Here is a 6,861-nt window from a genome sequence, read left to right on the forward strand (position 1 = left end):
CTCTTCTCGATGTACAAGGTGAGAGCCGAGGAGACCCCAAGCGGCGGAGTTCGCTGTCATTACAGCTAACCCACCGCCACCAAGTGAGCGTCTGCCTCTGAAAGCCCTGCTGGTCGCAGTCCCAGGCCCTTATTTGCTCCGATTTCCTGAGGCTGCGGGGGGAGGATTCTGTTAGTCACCGCCAAGGCCTCGCAGGGTTCACCAGCCGGGGTCCTGGCGAGCGTGTGCGGTCACCAGAGAGGCGGGGTCGCCGTCCCCACAGCAGACCCGGAATGCGGGGCACATTTTCAGTCCCGCCCGAGTCTTGCTTCCCAGCAACAGAGCCCTTCGCGCAGCCTGAGAATAAGCAAACGGTGACCGGAGACCTCATGCCCGCGTGGGGTGGCCGGGGGAAGGCACTCAAAGGAGCTGGCGGCTCCAATTCCCGCGCACGGCCCGTGGGGACAGTCGCGCCAGAACTGTGCTGCTGGCGGTGAGACAGGCCCTGGAAACGTCCTCTTAAGACGCCAGCCAGCGACCATCCCACACGAGGCTCCAGGTGGGTGTGCTGTCCTGGCAAAGTATGAAGTGCTGTTTCGGAAGCCGCAGGGCTCTCTGTCCGCCCAGGCCACGTGCAGTGAGCGCCCTTGTCAGCCAGCAGCGGGCCTCCTCCGCCCTGCGTTTTCTCTGAATCCAGCGCTTCTCTTTGGGAATCGTCTCCGAGTCCCTCCACGGCCTCCCTGGCTGAGTGGAAGGGGTGCCGACATCCTTTCAGTTACGGGTAGATACATCGCTGAAAAGGCGCTCTGAGGAGCCACCCCACCACAGGAAGCCCAGAGAGACTGGGCCAGCCACGAACATCACAGGTTTTCTCAGACGGATTCGACGTAGTGTGAACGACGCGTGTTTTAGACACTGTGACACCCCACGGATTGCAGCAATCATCTGAAACGGGGGGCGCGTACCACGACAGTGCGGACTGTATTCTGTCCCCATGCCACCCCGCCCCGGCCCCCTCTGACCATCAAAGGGGTGGCTGGTGTCACCTGCTCCGGCTCCCTGAGGCTGGCTCCCAGGGGGCTTCCGTGCGATCCTCATCAGGCGGTGTCATTAATGAGGCTCCTGGGGGAGCGAGCGCTCGGACCTCGGTCACCAAAAGGAAATGGTGTCCCCGGGGCCCGGAGAGCCTCACCGTGCAGCCCGGCCCAGAGCCGGCTTCCGGGCCCGTCTTCGTGTGAATGCTGTTATTGCCGATCGGCAGTGTGTTTCTGAAGCAAAGCTCCGTGGAGGTGTCCTGACCAGGTTACTGGGAGGTGGAAACATGGGGACCGACGTATATGCACCTGGTGTCACTTTTACCACTTAAATCTGAAGTTCGTATTGGAGTGGGGTTTTCATCCTTGAAAACCCTTCAGTACAGTCCTGGTGACAATCAGGTCAAACTCTGTTAACTGAGGAAAATACTGTAGAAAAATGGCTTTTGAGCAGAAATCAAGGAACAGTCTGTGCAACTTGCTGGGTCACCTGGGGCACCCGTGGCATCACTCCCAGCCGGGCTCAGCCTGGGCACCCCATGGCATCGCTGGGGATGGTCCCACCCTGGGCAGCCCATGGCATTGCTGGGGATGGTCCATTTCCCTTAGGCAGAGAGGGCATCTATGTTAGCTGGGCACCCCGCAGGGTTAATTATCTACACGGCCTCTGTCAGTTACCTCCCAGCAGGCTCTAGGACAGTGATGGCGAACCTATGACAGAGGTGACACGCAAACTCATTTTCTTGGTTGATTTTTCTTTGTTAAATGGCATTTAAATATATAAAATAAATATCAAAAATATAAGTCTTTGTTTTACTATGGTTGCAAATATCAAAAAATTTCTATATGTGACACGGCACCAGAGTTAAGTTGGAGTTTTTCAAAATGCTGACACGCCGAGCTCAAAAGGTTCGCCATCACTGTCCTAGGACCTGCTAGAAACGCCCAGTGTGGAGGGAGACTGTTTCTGAGCCCCTGACCCGGCACAGTGTCCACTTCCCATGGCTGAGCCACCTGCTGCCTCACATCGCAGACGGCCGCCCACCGCCGGCACCCACGCGGCCCACGTTGCAAACCAGGCGGCCAAATGCGTTCAACATGTCAGGGCCGAACGGGCGGATGGTTACATCTGCTTCTCAGAACAGGCGTGTGTCACAGAAACTGAGTGCAGCGGCTCGAGGCCCGGCGGGAAGCAGGCCCCGGGCCGGGCACTGACCTCTCCTGCGAACGGGCACTGCTCGTGGGCGGGGTGGATGTTCGGACACAACATTAAGCGGGGGTGTGCCAGCTCCGCGTGCGCAGGTGATCACTAACGCACTTTCTCCTTTATCGGGTTATAAACCCTCCACGGGCGCTGTCTGATATGGCCAGGGGAAGTCACTGAGTTTTCAGTTTCTTTTTTTTTTAATTTTATTTTTATTTTATTATTACTTTTATTGCTTACAGTATTACAAAGGGTATTACATATGTGTCCCTTTTTTTTCCCTGCTAAAGGGAGATATCTTGTCTGGAGAAACTGATTTGGGAATCATGATACGGGCACAGATTCACTAGAAGCCAAGTGAGTGGGTACCATGACCCTCACTTAGCATAATGCTCTCCAGTTCCATCCATGCTGTTGCAAATGGTAAGAGTTCCTTCCTTTTTACAGCAGCATAGTATTCCATCGTGTAGGTGTACCACAGTTTTCTAATCCATTCATCTACTGATGGGCACTTAGGCTGTTTCCAGGTCCTAGCTATGGTGAATTGTGCTGCTATGAACATATGCAGTTTCCAAAAGCAGGCACTCCACTCCCTGTCACAGCCGTGCTCCGGGAGCTCCGTCTGGTGCACAAGTGGGCGAAGGGAAGCTGCAGTGAAACTCACGTCCACAAAAAGGAGACACTTTGGTGCCAAGGTTTTCTCCTCTGAAGTCAGGTCTCACCTCCATGCAATTTCCTCGTTGGTCCCGGTGTTGGCGCTGGTGCCGGCCACCTTGGACTTACTACGGCTCCTGGTACCATCCAGGCCTGTGAAGCAGTACCAAGCTTCCTTCGCCGCCGCGGTGATAAAGGTCGGTCCAGAGCAGCCGTCCAGGGAAGTGGCGATCTCTCCCCTGCTCTGTGACCCAGCAACACCCGGCAACGACACACGCAGCCCGAGACCCGACTGGGCTTCCCACAGGAAAAGGTGGCGGTGGCTGTAAGGACCTGCATGTCAGAGCTGTAAACATGGAGACCTCGGAAAGCGACCCAGTACAGCCTGGTGAGCTGCATTTGGGAGGAGGTGACGGAGGTCAAACAGAGTATAAATCAAAAGGGTTGCAGCCCTGGCTGGTGTTGCTCAGTGGGTAGAGGGCTGGCCTGCACACTGAAGGGTCCCGGGTTCTATTCCCAGTCAGAGCACATACCCAGGTTGCAGGCTCGCTCCCCATTTGGAGGTGTGAGGAGGCAGCCAATCAATGATTCTCTCACATCATTGATGTTTCTCTCTCTCGCTCTCCCTTCCTCTCTGAAATCAATAAAAACATTTTTAACCCCCCCCCCAAAAAAAAACAGAATTGCATTGGCCCCAAAGAGCAATTTCCAGGTGAACCTCTGGGTCTGCCATCCAGGCTGGCGCCACCGCCGCGGGAGGAAAATCGGCAACACCAGGCACTCCTGGGCGCTGCAGTTTCTAGCACTTCGATTCTAAATCAAGCAGAAAACTCCACTGAACTGTTGACTTCACATTAACAAAATGTTCCTAAGCATCACCTTGACCAAAACTCGAAGATGGAAATTGAACCTCACTGAATAGCACCCTTGGAAAGGGCACCCTGCACCATCGCGTCTTTGTCCGTCAGCCCGATGAAGAGCTGATTGTTTGGGTCCCGAATTCCATTCGCTTTGTGAAAACAACTCGGCAGCCAACGGACCCCAACGAAACGTTCCCTGCGACAAACCCAAACAGTGGCCCCACAGGAGTGAAGGGAACTGGTGAGAGCGGTGCGGGAGGCGGGCCTTCGCTCCGGACACGGATGTAATGACAGGCGTCAGCAGCCCTGCCAGTTGGCACTGTCACATCTGGGGAGGAGTGGAGGTAGAGCCAACAGCCTGGAAATATCGGCGTTCCGCAATCAACAGCCCCCATCGCCCCCCGCCCCCAGACCTGTAGCTTCTGATTCCGGGGTGTGTGCCCATCCCTGGGACCCCTGATCCGATGGGGAAATCATCGCTCACACAGACCCCTGTTGCAGATCAGAAAGCAGGTGACGGTCAACCAAGGGTCTCATCTCGCAAGCTCTCCTCGCTTCCCGCACGTAGGACAGTGCGTGGTCTCGACTCCGAGACTCGCCATGGGAATGGATTATTGTTACTGCAGTTGCCTTTCTCTGCGGCTCCATTTCTGCAGAATATTTTCAATGCAATTTTTTTCTCTGTGTGAGGGGCTGATATCTTTTTCTCCTCCTGTTCCTTCCTAGAGGAAGGTTAGAACATTGGAGAAATCACACACCATGCGCCCCCATGAATCAACCCACTCCCAGGAAGTCTGACCCGCTGTCGCGGGCCGGAAACACTGTTGTGTCAACCAGGAATGTCACGGGTTTTCTCAATGGGCTCAACACGGTCACCTAACGCAAAACCCAGAGGGAGAGAGGCCGTGCTCAGCCTTTGTGGCCAGCAGGACCTCAGCTTTCGCTGTGGCTCCTATTAATTCCGTGAAAACTGTGTTAGATTTGACCCCCACGTGAATGTTCTGTTACACATGGAAAATGAGAGACAGCCTTAGCCGGTGTGGCTCAGTGGCTAGAGCATTGGCCTAAGGACTGAAGGGTTCCTGGTTTGATTCTGGTCAAGGGCACATGCCTGGGTTGCCCGCTCAATCCCCAGTAAGGGGTGTCAGGAGGCAGCAGATCAATGATTCTTGTCATTGATGTTTCTATCTCTCGCTCTCTCTTCCTCTCAGAAATCAATAAAAATATTTTTTTAAAAAAGGAAAAGAAAATGGGAGACAGCCGCTCCTGTGGAGGGAGGAGGTAGAACTCTGGTCACTGTGAGGGGTGTGGCCGGGAGGGGCCTGGCCACGCACTCTGGGCTTCCTGTCTGGTCTGGGGTCAGGCCACGGCCGCAGAGGGGGGCCGCCCGGTCCTCAGGGCTCCCTGCTGGGGACAGCAGCACTGGGTAGTGGACAGGCCTGTGCGGTGCAGCCAGGCTCACGTTCCAGGCTCGGGGCTCGGTGCGGGCGGCTTGCGTGGCCTTCCTGAGCCGTGGTTGGCCTCACCGCGTACCCCCAACGCGGCCTTGTCAGGCAGGAGCGCACTGGGACCTGAGCCTGTCTGACCGGGCGGTGCTCACCCCGGTTTCATGTTCTTGGTGAAGAAGCACGTCTCACACAGTCGGTAGCAATGGTTTAGACGGGCCTGGGTGTCGTCGAAGGCTCCACTTCCTTCCTGGTCTCTTTGTGAAACTGTGGCAGTGCCTGGTTAGTGAAAGGGCGGCCTGAGTGGTGACTGGGTCCCGGGCTGGGCTCTGTCAGCAGCTGCCACCGGCTCCCAGGCCCCAGGTTCCTGCCTGCCCGGCCCCGTGAGAGCCCCTGCCTCCAGCTGTGCCAACGTCGCAGTGGGGTAGAGGCCTCCGGTCCGGGAGCACAGTGCTGTGTCCTGTCAGTGCTTTTTACTTCCTCTTCTTACCTGAATTGATGCCTGAATGGCCGAATGCTGCTAAAGGATCAGAGCCTTCTCTCCCTTCCTCCCCAAGCTGGAGCACCCGAGACTCAGAAAATGTGTGGGCCTCTCCCGGCCGCTGTCCTGGCTGCGACTGGAGTCGGGGGACCTCCACAGGCCTTTGCCTCAACTCGCTTCTCAGGAAGACTAGTTAGATCTCAGGAAGGCAGTGACCATATCGAGACAAGGTTTGCTAAATGAATGAATGAATGAACGGACCAGCGCCTTGAGTTTCAGAACGGTTCACAGACACATTTCATTCATTCAGCAAATACCTAGTAGCCTCATATGGTGGACATAGTCATTTAGACACCTAGAACGTTCTGCTGTCTATAACACTATATTTTTAACACTCGGCAATGTATTAGCATTGTTTTTGAGATTTCTTAAGGCCTTAAGACAACATCTTTTATTTTTAATTTTTGAAATTAAAAATCATTGGTTTTAACAAATCATTGGTTTTAGAGAGAAAGAAGAAAGGAGAGAGAAAGAGAGAGAGAGAAAAAAAAGAAGAGAGAGAGAGAGAGAGAGAGAGAGAGAAAGAGAGAGAGAGAGAGACATTGGCTTGTTGTCCCACTGATGTATGCATTCATCGGTTGGCTCTTGTATGTGTCCTGACTGTAGACCAGACAGCTTTAGGTTTACAAAAAAATTGTGAAGATCATATACAGGATTCCTATACACCCCAGACCCAGTTTCCCTTATTATTAGCATCATATGCTCGTCTGATACATTTGTTAGAATAAATAAACCAAATTCATACATTCTTATTAATCAAAGCCCACATTTAACTAGTATTTCCTTAGCTTTTTCTTTTCTAGAATCTCTGTATAATATTAACCAAGTCCCTGGGAAGATTTTAAGGAAATGAAGATCAAATAATTTTTTTAAGTAATGAGGCAAATTAAACTATAAATATGTAGGCTATTTACAGGCCATAACCTAATGCCATGAACAACTTTGGAGCAGTGCATTTGAAAATTTAAGTGAAATGATACATTTTAGAGGAAAATATGAATTAATATTTTGACTCAAGAAGAAATAGAAAGCCTGAATAGCACACAATCAGGAAATCTATCTACTATATAAAAAGCCAGCGACCGTAATGCCGTAACAATTGGAACTACCGGTCGCTATGACGCCCACAGCAGCCAGCGGACCA

The sequence above is a fragment of the Myotis davidii genome, unplaced genomic scaffold (assembly GCF_000327345.1).
Source record: "Myotis davidii unplaced genomic scaffold, ASM32734v1 scaffold446, whole genome shotgun sequence".
Lineage (NCBI taxonomy): Eukaryota > Metazoa > Chordata > Mammalia > Chiroptera > Vespertilionidae > Myotis > Myotis davidii.